This window comes from Mus musculus, chromosome 11 (genome assembly GCF_000001635.26).
Source record: "Mus musculus strain C57BL/6J chromosome 11, GRCm38.p6 C57BL/6J".
Classification (NCBI taxonomy): Eukaryota; Metazoa; Chordata; class Mammalia; order Rodentia; family Muridae; genus Mus; species Mus musculus.
Window position 1 is genome coordinate 17,984,905 of NC_000077.6, and position 25,268 is coordinate 18,010,172.

Genomic DNA, 25,268 nt, shown 5'->3' on the forward strand with positions numbered 1-25,268 from the left:
AGTCATCTCTCTTTCCTTAAATAGCCTCTTGTCAATTATTAAAAATATTATAGGGGCTGGAGAGATGAAGAGCACTGACTGTTCTTCCAAAGGTCCTGAGTTCAATTCCCAGCAACCACATGATGACTCACAACCACCGGTAATGAGATCTGACACCCTTTTCTGGCATGTCTGAAGACAGCTATAGTGTACCTATATATAATAATAAATAAATCTTTGGACTGGAGCAAGCAGGGACAGAGTGAGCAGAGGTCCTAAAAATTCAATTCCCAACAACCACATGAAGGCTGACAACCATCAGCTACAGTGTACTCATATACAATAAATAAATAAATAAATAAATAAATAAATAAATAAATAAATAAATCTTAAAAAATATTATAGCAATGAAAAACTAACAAACTGTGATAAATATTACATATATGTTGGAATATTTTAAGCTATTATACTAATAAATGGAGTAGAAACTGTTGACAGATTCTTAGAGGCAACCTAACTTGTAATGTTGAAAAGATATTTTTAGTTCTATTATTACTCTTTGACAACTTCGTACATGTATATACTGAGTCTTCAGCCATTCTCTTCTGTTCCTTCTCTCATCCTGTTGAAACCTTTTGTCTTCATAACAAGCTGCCTTCTTGTCTTTTTTGTGGAACCATGAGTTTAATTATGGTTGCATTCATGAGAGTTAATAATGAGTTATTTACTGAAATTTGGGCAATTTATCAGTAGCTTCCCACTGGAAAAAAGGTCATATCATATTCTGCACCCATTAATTGTCCATTGTGCCTCAGTGAATGCCCTCAAGAGATCTTCATCTAAGTATGACATAATGGACCCAATATTGTACAGGTCTTGTTCAGGCAGCCATATTGCAGTGTATTAATGAGGCAGTAACCATGCCACATTCAAGAGACAGTGTGTTGTAGCGCTCCTCCTCAATCTCTGGCTCTGAAATTTTTACCCACTCTTCTATTCTGTTAACAGAGCTCAGGAGCGGGAGATGCAGATATCCTGTTAAGGATGAGCACTGTGTCTTGCACTGTGATTACTCATGAGTGTCTGCATTAAACATTGCCTAATGCAAAAAGAAGCTTCTTGAATGAATGTAGGAGGAACTCAGGCAAGCAAGCCCAGCCGCAATGCTGGCATATGTGCCTCTGATATTTCCTCCCTGAGAATCTGTCAGCACAGCTACAGACCACTCACTGATGCTGTCACAGTTAGATAACTGATGACTTTCTCCCCCCTCAGCTTGTATGGTTCCTGCCAGAACTATCAAAGCTAGCCAGCACAAAGGAAACTTCACTCCGACACAGAATTACCTCTCAGTTTCTTGCAATGTGAGGGAATTACCAATAGGTGTAGTGGGTATTCCTGGTTGTCAACTTGACTATATCTGGAATGATATAGTGATCCTAATCTGGAGGCTGGGAGATACAAGTTTCTGACCTGGATCTTGGTATGGATATCTTGAGGCATAGTGGCTATGAATTCCAGAAGATTAAGGCAAGGAGATGTCTGTGTTCAAGGCCATCTGGGATTAAAGATGTGATGACACACTCCTTTAATCTGGGCTACACCTTCTGCTGAAGACCTACATAAGGACATTGGAAGAAGACTCTTTCTCCTTCATCTGCTTGCTACTGACCATTGTTGGGAGTTGGACTGCAGACTGTATGTCATCAATAAATTCCTTTACTATATAGAGACTACCCATAAGTTCTGTGACTCTAGAGAACCCTGACTAATACAATAGGTACTTATGATCTTATTCAGATGTGCAACCAGGAGTATTGGCAGTAGCCTAAAGTTTTGGGGGGATTCTTTCATTCTTCCTGACCAACACCTCACAGTGGAGCATTCCACACCCTGAACATGGATTTTTAGGTGATACACTTTCTTCTTAAAGGAGCATTAACTAACCATTCAGGAAACTATTATTTCAGACTTTAAAAATTGTGTGTGTGTGTGTGTGTTTATCCATCTATCTATATCTGTCAACACACACACACAGTCTTAGTATGTACCTATAGTTTGCCTGGTACTCACTATGTAGATAACAAGAGAAGGCTGGTCTCAAAATCTGAGAGAATCTCTTGCCTAGCTGTCTGAGTTCTTGAATAACAGACTATGAAAGCCTCTTTATGACTTTGCCCATGCATTCTTAATTTTGATTAACCCATTCCCTAAGTGCCCCCTGCCTTTTCCTTGATTTCCCCTTTTTCTATTAGTTTTGTGAGTAATAAATACTTGTAATGAGGGTTCTAGCCCTATTACAGTAGAAAAGTAGAAAATTAGGGCACTTCCTAAGTTGTTAGTTAAGAATCTTTATTGCTAAAATGACCAAGCCAGCTCAGTCAGTCAACAAGTTCTCCAGGGCAGGAGCAAGGATTAAAAAGAAAAAGGACAACTAGACAAAGTTGCAGCATGACCCAAGCCAGTTCTGAAGCTGAGGCAGGTTTAATTTTTCCCCAATCTGCTTTTATGTCATTTTAATTACATGCAAGTATTAAGGTCAGTTCTAGGTTGAGGAATAAGCAATACAATAAACACAAACTGTCAATGAACAAAGTCCCGGGATCACTCCCATGATCACTGTTTCTAAGGGCTTATAGGATGACCAAGATATCTCAGTCTACTTCCCTGTTCTAGCCCAAAGTCTGAAGTTCTTTGTTCTAGCCTAAAATTAGATTCCTGCTTGGACTTACTTCTCTGTCCCTGCCCAACGTCAAATTCCTGGCCCCCAAAAGCTCTCCACACTAAAATAATAATACGACGATAACAGTGATTTTTCCATTCCAAGAGACTATACCAATATAACAAGTTGGCCATTAACATAAGGATCTTGAGACTGCCCCTAGTTGCCCTATACTTTTGATTACTGATACACTGTCGCCTCCTGAGGAGAATGTTATGTTGTTGCGAATAGATGAAGAGTAGCTTTGAAAGCAGAGAAGGAAGAGAAGGGCTTACCAGTTCAGAAGACAATCTCTCTGGAAAATGGTAGGAGATTTCTTATAACTGTAACAGATGCCTCAGAATTGCTAGGCAGGAATGCTTTTTCTTCTTATTCTTTAAAAAATGAGGGACTTTTTTTTTTTTTTACAATTTTTGTTAGTGTTAGTGAAACCATGATACAATGTTTCATCATGCCATTTCTATTCAACTGTATCATTGACTATGTTCACCTTCCATACTTTGTTTCACCATCCCTCCCACTCCTCTGCACTCTATCCCAGCCCCAGTCCCAAATCAAATCCTACTTCTGCTTCCCCGTTGCCTTTCCTACAGTTTTGGTTCAAATTCCTGTTAGTGTAATTCAAGATGTATGTCTTAGTTCATTCCTATTGCTTACTGAAACATTATACTCCCCCCCCCCCCCCGCCCCTAGGCTAGAAAAGTCATTTTACCTTTAGTCGGTGTCTTTGTTAGTTTCAGTATTTTAATGAATTTAATAAACATTTTCATTAGAAGTTTGGAGAAAGCAAATTTAAACTTTTAGAAATCCTTGGCTTGAAGGTTAAGGTCATCTGAATTTTAGTAAAAACGTGTATGATATTTGTTGTACTTTTGCTTGTATTGTGTAGCTTTTATAAAAGAGCATGGTGCTGTGGCTTCCAAAGGGACCCCTCATTGACTATGCTGTATTTCTCCAAGGTTGATCTAAATGGTTTAAGGGAATGAGGACATTTTCATCTTGGCTTCAGTTGTGAAGATAAGTATTTGAGTATGTATCTATTTGATTCTGCAAAACAAGACTGAATTATTTAGTTTTTCTCAGCTTCAAAATCTTCATATATAAAATGAGATTAATAATAAGTATCTCACTGGGTTGTGAGAATTGAGATACTGTTTGGAAAATGCAACATGAACCATACAGTTGTTAACAAAAGTTAGGGCAGTCCATGTTCTTATGGTGCTTGCTATTAAAGAGGACACTATTATCAGATTAATACCACTTACATGCAAATATGGCTTACTTTACAAATGAGAAAGTATTCCATTCTATTGTGATTCTAATAGATTTTTATTTCAGTCACTATGATGCAATTAAATGATATCATTTCACCCCAAATATTCAAATTTCAGCTACTAAAGTATATTACCTGTCTTAGTCAGAGTTTTACTACTGTGAACAGACACCATGACCAAGGCAAGTCTTATAAAAACAACATTTAATTGGGGCTGGCTTACAGGTTCAGGGGTTCAGTCCATTATCATCAAGGTGGGAGCATGGCAGTATCCAGGCAGGCATGGTGCAGGCAGAGCTGAGATTTCTACGTCTTCATCCAAAGGCTGCTAGTGGAAGACTGACTTCCAGGCAACTAGGGTGAGGATCTTATACCCACACCCACAGTGGCACACCCATTCCAACCAGGTCACACCTATTCCAACAAGGCCACATCTTCAGATGGTGCCACTCCCTGCTCCAAGGATATACAAACCATCACATTACCCAAGTAATTATATGGAGTGCTAACTCTACTTCTATTTCCTTATCTACAACTATATACATAATAATAGATGTATATCATTAATGACCAATCTCCAGTATTTCCAGTTTATCAGTGATTGGCTCCTGCATATCTACTTTTTTTTTCATCCATAGGAAACAAATGAAGTACTCATGCTATACTTTTGTCTCTTGGTGACAAATCAATGTGGCCTTTACACAAATGGAAGAATGCTTAAGATGAAAGTGCCATAAAAAGAATGAAAAATGACAACATTGTAGGTGAAGTTCAAATTGAAAGTAAATGTTTTCTGTTTTACTTTTTTCTTTTTGATAACTCAGTAAGTCCAGTTAGTGCTGCCTGTATGTGCAAGGGTGTCAGACCATGCACTGGAGCATGGGAATCCTAGGAGTTACCAAATCCTTGGCAATTTGGTATGAATTTCTAAAAACAAAGCCATATTTTAAATAACCTCAGTGTAGTATCAAAATGAGAAAATTATGCCATTACTTTTAAGTAATGTCTACAAGAGTATGTATTGGTAACTGATACCATCATGATTTTTATTGTGCATATAATTTGATCTGATTTCAAAGGGATCGCCATGTTAGTCCTGTCTTTTGTTCTTGTTTTACAAATTTTGCTTCAAATGATGTCAAAATGAAGCTTATTGCATCTTGACAGTGGTTATATCACACTGTTTCTTCCTCACGGGTATAAAGCAATACATCAAGAGTTATTCTGAGACCTCCCAGAAATAATACATCTGTCTCAGTTTTTAATATTATTTTTTATGGTCTGGTAAAAACAACGAAAAAAAAAACCAAAAACCCATATTTGATGTGTGGTCTTGAATGTTCGTAGAGCCACTTCTCCCAAAAACTGTTCAGTATGTGTAACACTGAACCCCCACAAGCAACATAGCCGAGCAACTCTTGCAGTGATTAAACACACAGTGGGCTCTTTTTTTTTTATTTTTTAATGTTTTTTTTTTCTTAGTTCCTTTCAGTCCTTTAGGAGCTGAAAACTTTTCTCAGATTCTTTATTTAGACAGGTTTTACTCACTGAGCATCTATTTTGTGTTCTAATCTCCCTTCCTTCTTCTGTGTGGCCATGGAACCAAGAGTCTTGTCCCTTGTCCTCCTGGTTCCTTTAGTTGCCATTCACACCTATGTTATTAGTTTTCTATATATAAACTCTCATAGAGTTAAAATATTTTAATAAATGTTTTATTTGTTTCATGATAGGATTTTGATCCAAACAATGTCTTTATTGTTTAATAACCAGCTTTGAGGCAGAGGCAGAAAGACTACTGAGTTTGAGGCCAGAGCAAGTCCCGGGACAGCCAGTGCTACACAGAGACTTGTCAAAAACAAAACCAAGCAAACAAACAAGAAACAAAACCAACAACACCCCCTCCAAAAAAACAAAAAACAAACAAACAAACAAAAAGAATAAAAAACCAGCAAACTCCAGAAAATAAATAAATAAAAACCAGTTTTCAGTTCTTTCCAGCCAAAAGGATCTCGAGTTAGGTGTTTGTGTATCTCTGCATATTTTTAAAGCTATTTTAAGCACATCCTATCTTAAGCTATTTTTTTAACAGTTCAAGCAACAATATTTTTAATTTTCTATGTACTAAAAACAGAGAGAAAGCAAGAGAGAGAGAGAGAGAGAGAGAGAACATTTCTGTTATAAACTCAGGAGGTATCCAACTGTTACCTTCCTTGAACTTTTGTAGTTGTTTTTAGCATAGTATTATTTTTAAAACTCTAACTCCCAATGTTACCTTTGCAAGCTTAGTAATCTACTACTTTTTATGTATTTATTTCTGTTCTTTCTTCTGCTATACTCCATATTATTGTGGTTGCTTGACTCGTTCAATACAGATTGCTTTTTCATTTAGGGCAGTTCCTTTCTTATGGTGATGTGTGTGTGTGTGTGTGTGTGTGTGTGTGTCAAGCCTTTTTCTTTAAAAAAAATATTTTTCTCAGTTCCTTGACATTTTTGCATAACGTATTTTGGTTAAAATCACTCTCTCTTCCCCAATGCTTCCCGAATTTAACACTTAAATTTGTGACCCTGCACATCAAGGCCAGTTGTGCTGTCCAAATATTCTTGAGTGTGTGGACATCAAATGGATTGTGATAGACTTATCAGGGCCTGCCTACACACTTTACAGAAAGGGACCTTTCCTCTCCCAGCAGCTAAGAATTGCTAATAACTCTTTAGCTAAGGATGGAACATTGCTCTCAATGCCCCTCTTCACACTAGCTTTGGTCTGGCTTGTGCTTTCCCAGTCTTGTGCACACTAGTACAGTTGTCATGAGTCATGCATGCAGATCTGCGCTTCACCCAGAATCTCTCACTCTTACCCTCTTCCTGCCCCCTTTCCACATTGATCCCTGAGTCTTTGCAGGAGGGGGTGTGATATATATGTTCCCTCTGGAAATGTACATTCCGCAGTCTCTCATTCTCTGGCCCATGTTCAGAAGAAGGTTCCAGAACAATCTTTCGCATGGACGATGGGTACACAATTGAATCAAAGGGTAACAAAGATGGAGTACTGGAGGGGAGGGGCAGTTCCCTAACTTGTAGATTTTCTTTGCTTTATCCAGTTGTTTAGTGTGTGCATGGTCTAAACCAGCAGTTCTCAATCTATGCTTTGGGCATGCCAAGACCATTAGAAAACATAGATATTTACATTTCAACTCATAGCACTGGCAAAGTTACAGGTATGAAGTAGCAATGAAGTAATTGTGGGGATGGCCTCACCACATCATGAGGAAGTGTATAAAAGGGCTGCAGCATTAGGAAGGCTGAGAACCTTAGACTCTAAGCCCTTATTTGTGGGATGAGAAAATATCATGTGCCTTATGTTAGATTTAGAGTCCAGGCCCGTGTTGGATCTAGTACTTATCCTTGTTTTCCTCACCTGTAACTTCAGCCTGTGAAGGATAAAAACAACACTTTGTCCTGGAGGCCAGAGCACTTTGTCCTCTGTGTTTCAGAAATATAAATCCTCTTTTTTTCAGTTGTCTGCTTGCTCTTGGCCATCTCTCTTCTACTGTTGTTCCCTTTCCTCCATGATTTAGTAATAAGGGACATTCTACAGCTGTGCCAGCTCGACCATTCAGCTATCTCTCTGCTCCGTCGTCGTTTCCAGCACACGGTGACTTCTTCTGACTGTTGTCCAGTGCTGAGTCGTGGTTACCGTTGCACAATGCCATTGGCCTGAGCTAGTGTTTTATGATCCCACGTCGTCTCATGGTCTTGCATTTATACTTTGCAGGCCCTTAAAACTATCAGGAAATATATCACAATTTATTGATCAGGTTTTATAAAGCACGTAGGCGAACTTTTCAGCAAACGATAAAGCTGCTTAGAGACTGTCAGATTGTGAAGGGGGATAAACTCATCCCACCCAATACTTGGGACTGGAAGCATACCAAGAAGTTTTCTGTAGCCAACAAAACATGAATGGACTAATTCTGCGTTACTGTCATTCAAAGGTTTTAAGAACCAGCTCCTTATGTGAAACCCAGTCTCAAGGAACCAAGGACTGGGGATATTGCTTAGTGGGAAATGCTTGCCTAGCACACACAAAGCCAATATCATGAGAAAAGAAACAATAAAATATCATTTTAAGTCTGATATTTTCTAAGTTTTGGCATGCTTGGCATAACTGAGTAAGTGTGGAGTTACATCAAAAACAAATGTTATTAGCCTAGCATAGGGTACATACCTTTACTCCCAGTACAGAAGGCAGGGGCAAATCGATGTCTGAGTTTGAGGCCAGCCTGGTCTATAGACTAAGTTCCAGCCAGGACTACACAGAGAAGTTCTGTCTTGAAAAAAAAAACAATAAAAAAATATTTTAAATTAGTCTAATTTAAAAAAGATTTATCTGTAAGGTCCTTTAATTCTACCCAAGATAATTTATGCTGCATTTCTGTGTGCTTATCACCCTGCCGAAGCAGATTCATCACTTCTTATTCTGAGAAACCACCGTAGACCCCACTCCAATGTCGAAATATTCCCAGCTTACAGTGTGTCTCATTAAAAACATAATGATGTATAAACAAAAACAAGTAGGCCCACACATTCTCAGAGAGGATTTATTGCCTGTACAGTTTCCTTAGTCCTGGCCACTGAAGCACAGTCACAGCTCAGCACACCTGACTTACAAACCGTCTTCATGAGGACTGGATGAAGCAGGCCAGGAAGACCCAGCCCTGGAATGCGGGCATTAACACTTCTAGAAAGTGGAAAGAAAGACCCTTCGACTCTATGCTTTATACAAGACGGTGCTCCCGCTTGCGTGCTTCTTACCGTCCAGATCCCCGTTTACCTCTCCGGATTGCCTTTCCCATGTGATCTGAAAAGGAAGGAATGCACACAGTGCTACATTTTCATGCACACGTGTGTACTGTTTGTCACTTGCCAGAAAAACATGGCAGTGCTTTTACTGCTAAAGAGAAGACTTACTTTTTTTTTTTAAATTTATTTATTATTATATGTAAGTACACTGTAGCTGTCTTCAGACACTCCAGAAGAGGGAGTCAGATCTCATTACAGATGGTTGTGAGCCACCATGTGGTTGCTGGGATTTGAACTCTGGACCTTCGGAAGAGCAGTTGGGTGCTCTTACCCACTGAGCCATCTCACCAGCCCCAAGGCTTACTTTTAAAATTACGTTTTTAAGCCATGTAATTGAACACATGTCCAAACCTGATGACGTATGCTGTGAATGTTTGATGGACTGTGATTCCGTATAATAACTGTCCTAATCCTTTGCCTTGGTTTATTCAGTGGAATTACTGCAGTGCTTTGGACGAAAACAATTCTGGGCTCATTGCAAAATTTGTTTTACTGTCTGTGAGTGGCACCTGAAACTGTAAGTATTTAAGTGATTGCTTCTCAGAAGGTGTTCATCTGAGTGCAAATGAGTTTGGCTCAGAGTGGCTTTTAGCGGGCATTTGACAGCTTGGATGACTGGCACGTTGTCATCTTCATAACACACCTCATGTGTGGAGTGCCAAAAATCACAAACAGGTTTGGTGTAGTTAAAGAGCTGAGAGCTTGTCCAACTTAGTTAATTTCTTAAAGCATGGCAGCAGAAATATGCCAACTTTAATTAAAATTGTAATCCATAATATAAAACATGATTATCATGTATGAGGATATATACTTGTACTTTATTGCTTTGTACATTCTTAGAATGAACTGCTGGTTCTTTTTGGTACAGTCCAGATGAAACCAGATGAGACCAACTGAGACCAGACCAGACCAGACTAGACTAGACTAGACCAGGTCAGACCAGATCAGATCAGAATGACCAGATAGATCATAGTAGTCAGCAGTCCTTTCTCTAACCATTTTTGGTTGTTTATTGTTTGCTGGAGGGCTATATAGCTGGGTATTTTAATTAAATAATAAACTTAAGAGACATGATAGTTATAGAGCCCAGGCTGATCTTGGACCTTTGATCTTTCTGCTTTGGCCTCACCAGCTACTTTGGAAATTGTGTAGCTAAGGAACAAAACCCATTTCTTGTTACATCCTATGGTGATGACAGGTGTTATCAACAAAGGAGGGTGCTATAACAAAGGAAGGTAAAGGCCCTCACAGAGTCATTGGTTTATATTACTGACCACCCCTCCCTCATATGACAAAATAAAACAAAAACAGTAAAATAAAATTCTTGCCCTAAAAAATGCTAGGGTATAATCAGAGGGGTTCTAATCATTCTTTTTCTCTCTGGTCCCTCCCCCTAATGTGTGTGTGTGTGTGTGTGTGTGTGTGTGTTATACCGTATTTCATCAGTTAGTAAACTACAGAAGGTGGACTGGGATAGTAAAGAGGATTTCAGTAAAAAGTAAATTGCTCATGGTTCTGGTAGTCCTTACCTTGAAAGAGTTAGATATCACAGTAACTCAACAAAATAAAGGCTATAGCTAACACATGCCAGCATTATACTGAATGGCAAAAGTTAAAGCATTGCTTCTAAGATTAGAGACAAGATATCAACTATCAACTGTTTCTATGCAACACAGTACTAGCTGGAGGAATAAAGCAAGAGAAAGAAAAGGTTCATGGATAGGAAAGAAGAAGTCAAATTATCTGTTTGGAGAAAATATGATACTATACATAGAAAATACCCAAAGACTCCACCAAGATATTAGTAGAAGTAATAAACAAATTCAATGAAAAGAAAGATGTATAGATCAATAGTTTTTAATATAGAAATAACGTATTTGGTGAGAAACAGTTAAAACACAGAAACAGCAGGATGTGTAAGAAAAAAATTATCCAAGGAAGAGGCGGCCACTTGCAATGGAAATTATAGAACACTGACAGGAGACTTAAACCAGTGACTTAAGAGATGAAAGATATTAGTCTAAGATATTCACAGATGAGAAGAATGAACTGTCCAAAGTAATACAGAGATTCAGTCCAAAGCCTGTCAATCTATCAATGACATGCTTCATAGATGTATTTTAAAACATTGTAAAGTTCACATGCAAGTCCAAAGCACCCTAGGTAGATAGAAAGAGATCTTAAGCAAAAGCACAAGGCTAAAGGCTTTACCACTCCTGTCTTAGGCATACTCCAGAGACACAGTAAATAGAACAGTGTGGTGCTGGTAGAAAATAAGACAGAATAATGGAGTAGAACAGGAACTTCAGAAATAGACATACAAATCTACAGCCAACTGATTCTTGCCAAATGGACAAATCATACATTATTTAAAGAGGGGATAACGACCAGCTCCAACAAATAGTGCTGGGGAGCCAGGTAGCCATGTGGAGAACATTGAAAAATGGCTCCCATGTCTCACTATCTACAAAAATCAACTCAAAGTCAATAAAAATGATCTCTACTTCATAAACCAAGACCTGCAGAGGAGGCGGCAGAGAGAAAACACAAAGGCACTGACTTTTTTTTTTTTTTTTTTTTCTGAGCAGTGTTCACAAGGCACAGGAACCAAAAGCAAAATGTGAACACAGGATTGCAGGTGACAGCAAACCACAAAGCTTCTGTACATGGAAGAAAACGATCGCCGGAGCCAAGAGAGAAGATGGCAAAAATATTTGCAGGCTGTTTGCCTGCACATCCAAAGAATTTATTTCACAGTGTCTGACTGCTGAGAATACTGTGAGCATGCGCAGCCTACTGGCTGCCGATCCAGAAGGGATGCTCTCTCACACTCATCCTGTTTCACTGGGAAATTGTCCTCTGTCCTCCATACATCTTCCCCAGTGGATGCATGGAAACGCGCGCGCGCGCGAACACACACACACACACACACACACACACACACACGAACTTTTTAATGCCTGCGATTTATGTAGCTAACCTTAATTTTCCTGTTCTTATTTACTTGCATTTTCTTTTATTAAAAAGTCCTACTTGGTGGCTTTGCTCCCTTTGTTTTTGAAGCAGCGTTTGCTGTTGTTACTCTATTGTTGTTGTTGCAAGGCCCTTCATTGGTTCCTCTGTTTATTTTTGTCATTGATATGATTTGTATATGCTTGGCCCAGGGAGTGGCAGTATTAGAAGGTGTGGCCCTGTTGTAGTAGGTGTGTGGTATGGATTTAAGACCCTCATCCTAGCTGCCTGGAAGTCAGTATTCTTCTAGCAGCCTTCAGATGAAGATGTAGAACTCTAAGCTCCTCCTGCACCAGGCTTGCCTTGATGCTGTCCTGCTTCTGCCTTGATAATGGACTGAACCCATTAAATGTTATCCTTATAAGAGTTGCCTTGGTCATGGTGTATGTTCACAGCAATAAAACCTTAACTAAGACAGTCATTCTTATAATTTGTGTTTCTCTTTGTTGCTTTCCTGGTTTTCTGGGTTAGACAGTGGAGTAATACGTCTTTGCTTTTTTTTTAAAATAAGTTTTAGATCATAAAACTTCTCCAAGTATTACTGTAGTTGCACCTCACAAAATATTTCTGCTTTAGTAATGGGTGCATTTTACACTAGACTCTTTAATTATTAAGATAAGGGGATTCAAATCTCTCACTTGGACTACAGCATCACTCGCTGGTTCTTGCATTTTGTGAAAGAGAGGCTTTTGCTCTGATGCTTAGACTGACCTCAGAGTTGATATCCTTCTGCCTCCTGTCTGGAACGTTGGGATCACAGGCAAGTGCCTCCATTCCTTGTTCATCTTTCCCATTCTGGAGGCTGTGTTCTTAGGTACATACAAGTTGTCAAAATCGTGTCTTCTTTATAAGATGTTGATGATTAGAATATGTAATGGTTGTCTTTATTTCAAACTCCCCACTGAATCATTTTTCTTCCTTTATCTTCAAACTTTCTTTGTCTGTAATTTGTGTCTCTGTTTTAAATTTGTGAATTTTTGCTCACTTGATATTAAAATTGGTGATGTTTACTTTTTCTTCTCACAGAACATCTTTTTAATCAGACAGAAATCATGGGTCTTTTACATGTGTTTTTATTAATAGAATTTGGAGATTCATGTCTTGTACATTTCCTATGTTTCTCCTGTTTTCTTTGGCAGTAGTTAGAGTTTACATAGGAAATTATATATATATATATATATATATATATATATATATATATATATATGTGTGTGTGTGTGTGTGTGTGTGTGTGTGTGTGTGTGTGTGTGTGTGTATGTGTGTATGTGTGTGTATATATATATACATATATATGTGTGTGTGTGTGTGTGTGTGTGTGTGTGTGTGTGTGTATGTGATTGGAGAAACTACTATTCAAGTGAGTACATTGGTAAGACTGAGAGTAAAGGATGCTGAAAAGGAGTGTTAGTGAAAAGCAGGTTTAAGAGCCAATAGAAAATACCAAACAAAGACTCTGGCAAGTTATGACTAGAAAGTCAGGATGGGGAGAAGATCTGTAGAGTGCAGTGTCAAGTCTAGCTGGCTGCCCCATGGGAATGCAGGGACAGCAACATAAGGTGCCACTGTTTCTGTGGAACATGACTTGTTTGAAAGGAGTAGAAGCAACATTATTCAAAAGGTAGTAGTATCAATGTTTCAACAGAGTAGTAGTAACAAATTTCATGGGCAGATAAAAAGATGGATACAAAATATAATCTTTGATTGAAAGACTTATGAGGATAGAGGAAAGTTCACCTGAGGATAAAATCCATGTCAAAGTTCCATAGCAATAATGTAACAGGACAGAGTGACCAGTGAACCAAAGTCTTGAAGATGCTGGTCTTAACTCTTCTTCCAGAGGCAGGTTTCATTTCCAGAGTGCACTTAGAGACTGCACAGATTACATGCCCAATTACAACTTTGAAGAAATGCACTATAAATGAAGAGGGTGTCTCCACAGGCAGTGCTGATGAACCCATTAATTTTGGTATCGTTGATCAAGGGCTGTGACGTTAATCCTGCAATGTGGGTTATATCAGAACATACATTAATAAATGCACTTGCTCTTGACCTATAAAGTGAATGATCAACATGTCCCACAGGGCTGAGGACTAGTGAGCGCTCTGAAGAATCATCACTATCACTAATCTGTTTTAAAGGCCTGGTTTTAGATTTTCATTAGGACAAATACCTCTGAATGCCTTTGTTAATGAAAACCAAGTATCTAATTCCTGCTAAAATAGACTCAGAGCAATTAATAAGGTTTTCACTCTTTTAGTAAAAATACAGTACTTTTGTACTACCTAAAACTTTTGGTTCATTTTTTTCTCTTAGAAGTATCTGTCATTACCAGTTCACACATATTTGACGAACAACACTGAACATGTTATTCATCCCAACACTAGCTTTTCAACAGTTTAGGAGGTGCTATTTCTGTGTCATTTAGGAAGGGACTCTCAGCTTCCTTCAGGCATCTTTCACTAAGTAGGAAAGCCTCTGCTAATCGCCTAAATCAGGGTGGAAAATGATTTTAAGATGTATCTTATGAAATATCTACCCTGAATAAAAAGATATTGTGTGTGTGTGTGTGTGTGTGTGTGTGTGTGTGTGTGTGTGTGTGTAAGACAAACCCTATTTTAGGTCCTTTGATTATGAGAAAGAATGGAGCACCCATTTTCATCTAGGTTCTGAGGAGAGTAACAGGAATTGGGTAATTGCTTCTTCACACGTCAGCAAGTTACTTTAAGGTTTGAGCAATGTTTAAAGAGATGGGGCAAGAACATCTCAGTAGCAGGAGAACATGGTCAATAGACAGGGCCTAAGGGAGGAGGATACACATCCTTGGTCTCTGAGCAAACAGCTGAGAGTCTCTATGATGTAAAGATTCCATTGTAATTGCACATTGTCTGTGATGGAATCCAGTTTTCTCCCACAGTCTATGGATGGAGAATCAGGTTTTCACGGAGGTTCTTACTGCGGGTGATATGTAAGGAAGAATTCACCAGGTTTGAGACAAAGCGAAAGTATAGAATGTCTCCCTTGGGGGTAAAGTAAAGTGGGATTTAGTATCAGAAGGAGGAATTTGAAATTGAGTCCCACACATAAAAATATTGAGGAGGAGTGAGGGTTTCCCATAGAGAACGGTTTGGGATGAACTTAGGATAAAAGGGTGATTTCTGTTTCCAAAATGTCAGGAAACCCAGAGACTGTGTCCTATATGTAAAATACAGGCAATAATGATGCTGGTCATGTGATGCAACAGAACCCCTCCCCACACACATGCATACCTTCAACCCAGACACACCCACCCACATCCATATACATACATATACACCCACACAATATACAATGCAATAGTCACACATGAGCATACACACACACACACACACACACACACACACACAGAGGCATATCCCCCCACATATGCAGGACACATACACATACAGACACACACACACAAAGGCATATCCCCCCACATATGCAGCACACATACACATACAGACACACACACACAGAGGCATATCCCCCCACATATGCAGCACACATACACATACAGACACACACACACAGAGGCATATCCCCCCACATATGCAGCACACACACACACACACACACAGAGGCATATCCCCCCACATATGCAGCATGCAGAATCAGAACCTTTTTTTCTCTATATCCTCTGAAGAACAGCCAAAAGAGGATGAAATAGACCCCACCTAAGTACTGGGAACCACCATTCCATCATAGCATGTGGTCCTTGGCACAGAAATATGTGGCTGTCCCCCGAGGTAGACTGAGCAGCAGAGGGAACTCTTTTTCCCTTAGGGAGGAAGGGCCCACGATGGTGATGTGCCTGCTTCACAAGCCTGCAAATGAGTAAGGAAACACAAGCCTCTGAGGGCAAGGAAATCGAAAGAGTGTAAAGGGGCACATTTTACAGCTACACCTTCACCCACTTTGACTGTGTCTTGGGAAGGTGAGCCACCATCTAGTTTCGGCATCGTATAAATGATTGTACTTTTGGTCTCCAGAGTGTGTATGTGTGTGCAGTTTTCCATGTAAGAGAGAATGGGTTTTGTATTTAAAACACCCCATGCACGTTTGCTAATAGGAAGGTTGCAGAAGCAAGGCTGTATGTGTTTCATGGATTTAGCACTTGTGACTAATGGCTCTATGTCTGGCCAATGTGAGGACATCACTATTGATTAAACAGTGTCATGAGAGGGACCAGTGCTTATGTGTTGAGTGATTATTGCCAGAGACTTGTGGCGAACAAAGAGCTGAAAGGGGGCCGGTGTGACACTCTCACTGGGAGCTAAGGAGGAACAGTTGTAAGATGCACAGAGACTGTTTCAGGGCACATCCCTGTGTGCTGCCTGCCTACAACTAGAGGCACAAAGGACCACACATCTTGCATCATTATCCTCATCACCATCATCAAACTTCTGGAACTACAATGATCTATTCCAATCTCATGGAAAAGAAACACAACTCTAAAGCCTCTGGTATCATACATAAATTACTAAAAAAAATAAAAATTCCAAGAAATACAATCACCATACACTTTACTGAAGTACTGAAACAGCCTACACCTCTCTGAAGTGCTAGAGCATCCACATACTGAACTTGTTGTTTAGATCTGTTAGGGAGAAATCAGAATTATCCAAAAGTATAATTGGCATTTATCTTCTGGCCTGGAGAATTATTAAAGGAATAGATTTTCCACCAAAAGGACAAGGTCCTAAAAAATAAAAACAAAAAACAAAAACAAAAACAAAACAAAACAAAAAAACCAAACAAACAGAGGCACCAGCAGCCCAGTTCCTACGGAATACATCAGTATTCATGCTGTCTCACACAGATAAGTCAGCTCCATGGAAAGGAAGCATGGAGGATTCTTGGTGTTGGTTTTAGTGACTAGGTCCCAATGTTATCCCTGGGTGCCCTTCAGACTATTTCTTCTAATTCTCTGGGTTTTATTACTAGTATTTTTCTCTCTTTGCTTGCCTGCCTTCATCCTTTATTTTCCTTTTCTCCGTCCAGAGGATAAACAGTCCAGTGTAAAACCCCAAGACCTACCTTGAAGTCTCGGTGCCCTGTGTGACCTTAGGAAGGCCACTTGGCTTTTCTCTGTCTCATTTTCCACATTTATCAAACAGTCACAGCAATAAAGCCTACTCCTTAAAGTTGCTCCAAGAACAAAATATTCCAAGGTATTTGAAGTGCTTAATCACTTCTGACAAACACAATGGCTACCAAGCCTTTTGTATATTTAACTAACCAGTGAATACATTAGTTTGATTCCTGTGGCCCCCAAAATATTTATTACTCCCACTCAAGACTTACAGAATGATGCCAGGCTTATTAGAAAGGAATTTAGGTATTCTATTATTACAGCAGCAATGTGTTCCAGCATGCCTCATATTTCAGATATGTGGTCTTTTCACCAAATTAGCCATTAATTTTTCTGTTATTCCAAACTACTCATTCAGCCAGAATATCCCACCCCATTACTTCTTTGCTGTCACTCAAAATCTGACCGTGCATGTTTGTATGAGTTACCTAGAAAATGTAATACTATTAACATGTAATGAGGATCACCTCACCAAAAGGCTCACGGTCTGGTTCTTCCAGCTGAGATCAAGCCAAAGTCCTTAAAAAGGCTTTTTTTTTTTTTTAAGAGTATTCACAAGTGCTTTCACAAGAGGGAGAAGAGGGAGGCAAAGGGCGATTGCACATAGAAAAGAAGTTAATAAAACCATGATTCCAAGAGTATAGTGATTGGTTATGGCTTTTATCATAAACTAAGGAATAACAACTTTCATAAGTTGAAAATGTCAAGAACAAGTTTTCTTCTGGAACCTCCAGCCGAACATGGTGACAAAATGCCTGTGATAAAGAACTTGAAGGAGAAAACACTTATTTTGGCTCCTGTTTCAGTCCCTCCTCACTTTGCTTCCATTATCTCTGGGCCTTTAAAGTGAGCAGAACTCATAGAAGAAAGTGTGTTCTGGAGAAAAGCTACCATGATATCATCATGGCAGGTGGAGGGACAGGGACACAGACAGACAGACAAGAGGAGAGAAAGAGAGAGACAGAGACAGAGACAGGCGAGTAGCTCAGCTCACTGGGTTCTCAGTAAGAGACTTCTTTCTAGTGTACAGGTGTCTAATTTCTTGTTACATATTCACATGAGGAAAGAGGATACAAATCTCTCTCCTGTGCCTTTTAAGAATAAAGGCACTGTGAGCCAATCATCTGGCGACTTCTAACCCAGGGATTCAGATTTCAATGTATAAATTTTCGGGTGACCTCTTCACACACACCACACAGCACTACATGTTCTGTATGCATCACCTCTAGAAGTATCAAATCTTAGAAGCAGTCAAGCCCAAGCATGGCTTTTGTAGTATTTGTTAACAGCATTGCAGCATGTGGTAGTTCTTCTAGAAGCATGCCTTGGTGCATTTTGAAACTGGATAAATTCTTAGCCTTACAGAATCATCTGGGCTTGTGACTGCCACGGCTCTTTGTCATGACGTGGCCATAGCACAATCTGCACTGTATAAATCGTGTCCTCTCCTGAATTTTCATTAATGTCTACCTTTACTCAGAAGGTGACCCATGTCACTGTTAACTGGCCTTTTGTATTTCCTCCAGAGTCACTGGCAATACGATCACTCTATGACCCACTTCCGGTTTCATTACTTGGCTCAGTTGATCTTTTACGGACCAGCCATTTCCTTAGAGTTCACGTTTAAAAACTTCCTGAACATTCTGACTAATGTTAAAAAAAAAAAAAAACCTACCCCTTCCAATCTTCCACTCTGTACCAAGCAAGAATCCTACTTTAAATCGTAGCAAAGGATTTTCTCTACAAAAGACTCCTAAGTCATCATCCTTCAGCAGCAAACTATTTCTCTCCGTTTCATCTTGAGAACATAAAGCCTTTGACACTCTTTCCAGAGGGTAATTGTCTTTGTCTCTTCTTCCATCTGAATGGGCTTTTGCAATCAGACCACTATAATCTGAGCAACTCAGGTGGACACATGACCTCTATACTGCTTCTATATTACAACTGTGTAGTGGCAAAAGATGCAAGCAAGGGCTTGATTGCTCAGCATTACTAACTGCGCTTCATACTACAGCATGGGCAATTTAAACTTCAGGGGCACTGTTGTACTTTTAAAATAGGTCTAAAAAGTCACCTAGCACAATAGTTGGTTTTTATGCATGTGTGGTTGGTTTTTATTTTTTAATCTTTTCTTGTTGTTGTTCATTTGTTTGTTTGTTTTCATGTTTGATTTGGTTTTTAGAGATGACAAGATCATCACTATGCTGCCCAGGTTGGCCTTGTACTCAAGAGTTTCCCCCTTATTCATGATCCTTCTGCCTTGGATGCTGAGAGCAAGGGTGCTCATATACCACTAGCCTGGCTAAGAAATGAAGCTAAGTAGTTTGTAGATTTCGCTTTCAATTGTGAAACCTTCGCTTGGCCTATTTGGGAATTTTCTTTTCAGTTTCTAATAACCTCCTCCTTCCATAGAGTCGAGAGAGGGCTGAGTGGGGAGGCCGTGGGGAGGAGCACAGCAAGTGATCCTGTTCTCAGGGTGGGTTTTCACTCATGCAGTAAGATACAATGAAGATATTTCAGGAAAGCTTGCACTGGGCCTCCAGAAAGAGAGACAGGAGGATGCTTTGGTGTTAACGTAGCTGCTTGTTGCTATATAGGTGTATCTGAGCACCTTAAACAAAACTGCTGACATACCTTGTGAAAGAAAAGACACTGTGCTTTAAATGGTTAAAGTGTTTGAAATCTTCAGTGTTAACAGAGAGAGAGAGAGAGAGAGAGAGAGAGAGAGAGAGAGAGAGAGAGAGAGAGAGCTGTTCTAAATGATTTTATTCTTATCCGAATAAACTAAAGAAATAATGTCCCTTTACTAATTGCAAATACTCCTGTCCTAAGTATTTACATCGAGGAACTACAAATTGTGTCTACATATGCTGTCACAGAAAGGAACATTTTTTTTTGTTTTGTTTTGTTTTGATTTTTTACATTTTAAAAAATATTTTTGACCCTTAAAATGCCCTAAATGCTTCTCTTTTGAGAATCTTAGCACTGTTTCGGGTACTTTGGGTGTAGTTTTATAGCTTCAGAGACAGCTATCTTATGGGTATCTATGAGCTGATCGGTTACAGAATAATAGATCCCTTGACTCTTCAGCATGTTCTTCACATTCTGTGTTGCAGTTCCTGATTTCTAAAAGATCCAAAGGGCCAGAGGGACACTGTCTTCCATGGGAAAGGAAGCATACAAAAGGAACAGAAACTTCTCTGCAAAGCATCAGTACAAACCCACTGGCCTGGAATGATATTTATCCTCTTAATTATGTTTTGCAAAAGACTGATAATAAAAGCAATTTTCTAAGGAAAGGCTGAAAAAGTGTTTCAGAATAAAAAAAGACTAAAGAAAAATGAAAATGTAATGTGGTTTCTATTCCATGACTTCTTTTAAACAATAAAAGCATTATTAAAACACTTGGTAAAATCTGAATTAAGTCTTAAATTTAGACAAGAGCATTATGTTACACCAATGTTAATTTTTAGAGTTTGATTTGAATACAGATTCTTCAAACCAATTAGGTGACATAGACTTTTCTAGTTAATTTTTTTAAATATTTTTTATTACATATTTTCCTCAATTACATTTCCAATGCTATCCCAAAAGTCCCCCATAACCTCCCCCCAACTTCCCTACCCACCTATTCCCATTTTTTTTGGCCCTGGCGTTCCCCTGTACTGGGGCATATACAGTTTGCAAGTCCTCTCTTTCCAGTGATGGCCGATTAGGCCATCTTTTGATACATATGCAGCTAGAGTCAAGAGCTCCGGGGTACTGGTTAGTTCATAATGTTGTTCCACCTATAGGGTTGCAGTTCCCTTAAGCTCCTTGGGTAATTTCTCAAGCTCCTCCACTGGGGGCCATGTGACCCATCCAATAGCTGACTGTGATCATCCACTTCTGTGTTTGCTAGTCCCCGGCATGGTCTCACAAGAGACAGCTACATCTGGGTCCTTTCGATAAAATCATGCTAGTGTATGCAATGGTGTCAGCGTTTGGAAGCTGATTATGGGGTGGATCCCTGGATATGGCAGTCTCTAGATGGTCCATCCTTTCGTCTCAGCTCCAAACTTTGTCTCTGTAACTCCTTCCATGGGTGCTTTGTTCCCAATTCTAAGGAGGGGCATAGTGTCCACACTTCAGTCTTCATTCTTCTTGAGATTCATGTGTTTAGCAAATTGTATCTTATATCTTGGGTATCCTAGGTTTTAACACATGACAGAAATGTAAATTTCGTGAGTCATTGCCACAGGTTCCTTCATCTTTTGTGATATTTGATGGCAGGTTAGTATGGGAAATGTGTTTATTTTAAAATTTATTTTTAATCATGCTTGTGTGTCCATGTTCATGTATGGATGGATGCCTGTGTGCCATGTGTCTTGTATGTATGCATGCCTGAGGGCAATGCCTGAGGAGATCAGAAGTATCAGTTCGTTTGAAGCTGGAATGCAGGTGTCTGGAACCCAAAACTTTGTTCTCCGCATGGCAATACATGCTCTTAACCTCAGCATTATCTCTGCAGTCTTCAGAATGTGAAGTTTCTGATAAAGACCATGAAGGCATTCCAGTAGTAAAGTTGACATATGACAGATCTTACTTCCTAGGTGAAAATCCTACATCACATTGGTGGGAAGTTCCATAGCAGCCTTATTTATAATAGCCAGAAGCTGGAAAGAACCCAGATGCCCCTCAACAGAGGAATGGATACAGAAAGTGTGGTACATTTACACAATGGAATACTACTCAGCTATTAAAAAAAATGAATTTATGAAATTCCTAGGCAAATGGATGGGCCTGGAGGGTATCATCCTGAGTGAAGTAACCCAATCACAAAGGAACTCGCACAATATGTACTCACTGATAAGTGGATATTAGCCCAGAAACTTAGGATACCCAAGATATAAGATACAATTTGCCAAACGCATGAAATTCAAGAAGAACGAAGACCAAAGTGTGGACACTTTACCATTTCTTAGAAATGGGAACAAAACACCCATGGAAGGAGTTACAGAGACAAAATTTGGAGCTGTGACGAAAGGATGGACCATCTAGTGATTGCCATATGCAGGGATCCATCCCATAATCAGCTTCCAAATGCTGACACCATTGCCTACACTAGCAAGATTTTGCTGAAAGGACCCAGATATAGCTGTCTCTTGTGAGACTATGCCGGGGCCTAGCAAACACAGAAGTGGATGCTCACAGTCAGCTATTGGATGGATCACAGGGCTCCCAATGGAGGAGCTAGAGAAATTACCCAAGGAGCTAAAAGGAACTGCAACCCTATAGGTGGAACAACAATATGAACTAACCAGTACCCAGGAGCTCTTGTCTTTAGCTGCATATGTATCAAAAGATGGCCTAGTCGGCCATCACTGCAAAGAGAGGCCCATTGGACTTGCAAACTTTATATGCCCCAGTACAGGGGAAGGCCAGGGCCAAAAAGGGGAAGTGCGTGGGTAGGGGATTGGGGGGGTGGGTATGGGGGACCTTTGGGATAGCATTGAAAATGTAAACAAGGAAAATACCTAATAAAAAAAAAAAAAGAAAGTTCCATGCACTACCTGCAAGAAAACTCCTGACCACTACCCTGTTACTCTGCCTTGAAAAGCACTATATATTTCAAACTCCCTTTTGCAATAGAGTTTGGGTACACTGCAGTGTTTATTAAAGGGTGGGTGCTGTCCCATTAGCAGGCAGTGAGGCTTATTCAATGGATAGCAGTCAGAAATGTATGACAATTGAATTATACTAGACCAGGATGTCCAGGGCAAATTGCACATACAAAGGTAAGCATTCTTTCATGACAGTTTGTTTCAGTAATGTATGTGTGCATTGGTTTCTTCACTGTGAGTTTTGGACAGTGAATGGACTGGCAAAGGAGGGCTCCAGAGCAGGCTACATTTGGCTTCCAATATCCAACTCATTGAAAACTGCATGCAAAAGAGCTTGCATTAATCCACTCATTCTCAACAAGTCTCTTGAAACAGACAAACAAATAAACCAACAGCAATAAAGACCTTTTTCTCCTGCTCCTGTCCACAGGAAGCCCTACTTTTCTCCTCATGTGTTCAAACTTAGGGAATCACACAGGAAGGTAGTGAAGGTGACTTTATGTACTATGTATGAAGTCCAGTGGTTGGCTAAATTTAGACTGAGGCAAAGCAAGTGCTCTCTAAAGCTACAATAGACGGTGTCTTCTGAGCTACCCAGTCCCAACAAATAACTAGGACCCTATTTTGAAATTTCTTATTCATTCATCCATCCACCCATCCATCCCATCCATTCATTCATTCCTTTTCAGATTCGTTGTTTATTGTTCTGGGACAGTATCTTGCTATGGTGCCCAGCCTGGTCTCAGGTTCACAGTCATCTGGCCTCGGCATAGACCTCTGCCACCCTGCCCAGCTTCCAGCCTGGAGCTTTAGCTTTTAGTCACGTGTTTGAGTAGGAGCACGGATTACTTTTAGTCCTGTTGCTGAGCAGATCTGTGCTATTGTGGTTGGCCAGAGAACAGCTTCCTCTTGGCAGATGAGAAACTACCAGAGCTCAACATGAAGGCTCCATTGATGACACCACACCTTGCCCTCCAGTCCGGTGCGTGTCTTTGATATTCCTTGCTTGGATTCTTTTACTGTGCTGGATGCTCTGCTGGATTCCAGGGAGAAGAAACAAAATAGGAAGAGACTGATTTGCCTCTTCCGGGCCTTTTCTCCTTCCTACTCTTTAATAAACACCCATGGATATACCAGAACTTAAGAAACTGTCACTAAGAGCTGAACAGGTTCCCTTTGCCAGGAGAACAGATGACAGCATCCTTCTGTTACTGAGCCAGTACTGAAATAAAGAGTACACATAGAGGGACTCATGGCTCCTTGGGACATCAATGAGAGGAGAGGCTCTTGGTCCTGTGAAGGATCAATGCCCCAGTGTAGGGGAATGCCAGGACAGGGAAGCAGGAGTAGGTGGGTTAGTGAGCAGGGGGAGGGGGAATTGGATAGTGGGGTTTTCAGAGGGAAATGAGGAAAGAGAATAACATTTGAAATGCAAATAAAGAAAATATCTAATAAAAGAAAAAATATATATATAGAGAGAGAACCAAAAACCAAAAGAAAAAAAAAACCCAAAACACAAAACAAACCAAAAAAAAAAAAAAAACCAAAAAAAAAACCAAAAAAACAAAGAGAAAGCTGGGAAGTACATTAGCATTTCAGGCTGCCATTACCACAGGGCTTCCCTGAACTCAGGCACCTACAGAAAGGCAGCCAGAGGGCAAAGGTCAGGGCCAAGAGGTAGGGAAGAAAATGTTTTCGTTTTTTCTTTAACTACAAGATGGGATGGATGATGGACACATTGGGTTGGGGGAGTTGGAGTCGCTGCCTTCATTTCTAGGTGCCTAAGTTTACCTCTTTCTATCACTCTAAGATAGAATATTACAATATTTAATTTACAATATTGAGTTTACAATTTACGATACTTGCGTATTACATATTTGAAACACATTGACTTAGGAGTACTCATTAGCTTCAGCTGACTAATTCAGATAACTTAAATTTAGGACAAGGTCCGTCATTTAGTCTTTATTTGTTCTTTTTATGTCTTTGGCTATTTTGCCTGCATGTGTCTGTGTATCACTAGCATTGCTGGTACCCATGGAGGCCAGAAGAGGACCCTGCATTTCTTGGAACTAGAGCTATTGGATGGTTGTGAGCTACCATGTGGGTGCTGGGGATCGAACCCAGGTCCTCTGCAGGTCAGCAAGTGTTCTTTACCATTAAGCCATCACTTCACCTCTTACCCTGAAAGCACAGAGGTCAGCTTGTTTGCTGATTTGTTCCTAGTTGCAAATGTGACACGAAGAATTCGATGGAGGACTTTTCCCCTCCTTTTCTCGAATTTTCTTCTTCTGTAATTTCAAAAACATGTCAAGTAAATCATTTGTCTAATATCCTAAATTACGGCAAAATGGCTAAAGATAGGAACATTTTGGACTTGTAAAATTTTTACGTTAAAGTGAAGGTATGAAAACCTGTCAAAGTAATTTTGTTCTATCTAGTCAGTAGAAAGTGTTTGGAAACTTGGACTGCATTTTCTTTACCCTCTTCCAGGTTTCTCTGCATAGATTCTTGGTTTTTCATCAAGAGAAGCTTTAGTCATGTTAATTCACCTCTGTACAACCTGTTTTCTGTCTGATTTTTTTTTTTTTAATGCCCCAGTCACTGGCTCCAGAGCAGCAGTAGGCATCGGTCTCTTTGATTCTCTGTGGTATTTTCCCCAGGATTTCTTCCCACATTGCTGTACAGTAAGATTTCTATTTTATT

General features: G+C 39.7%; 1 long non-coding RNA gene across 1 annotated transcript; it reads left to right on the forward strand.

Moving 5' to 3' along the window:
• Positions 1–14,770: 14,770 nt before the first annotated feature.
• Positions 14,771–20,274, forward strand: Gm31505. The gene is made up of 3 exons (XR_381063.2): positions 14,771–14,833; positions 15,651–15,801; positions 20,076–20,274. It is a non-coding gene; the product is annotated as a predicted gene, 31505 (long non-coding RNA).
• Positions 20,275–25,268: the final 4,994 nt, after the last annotated feature.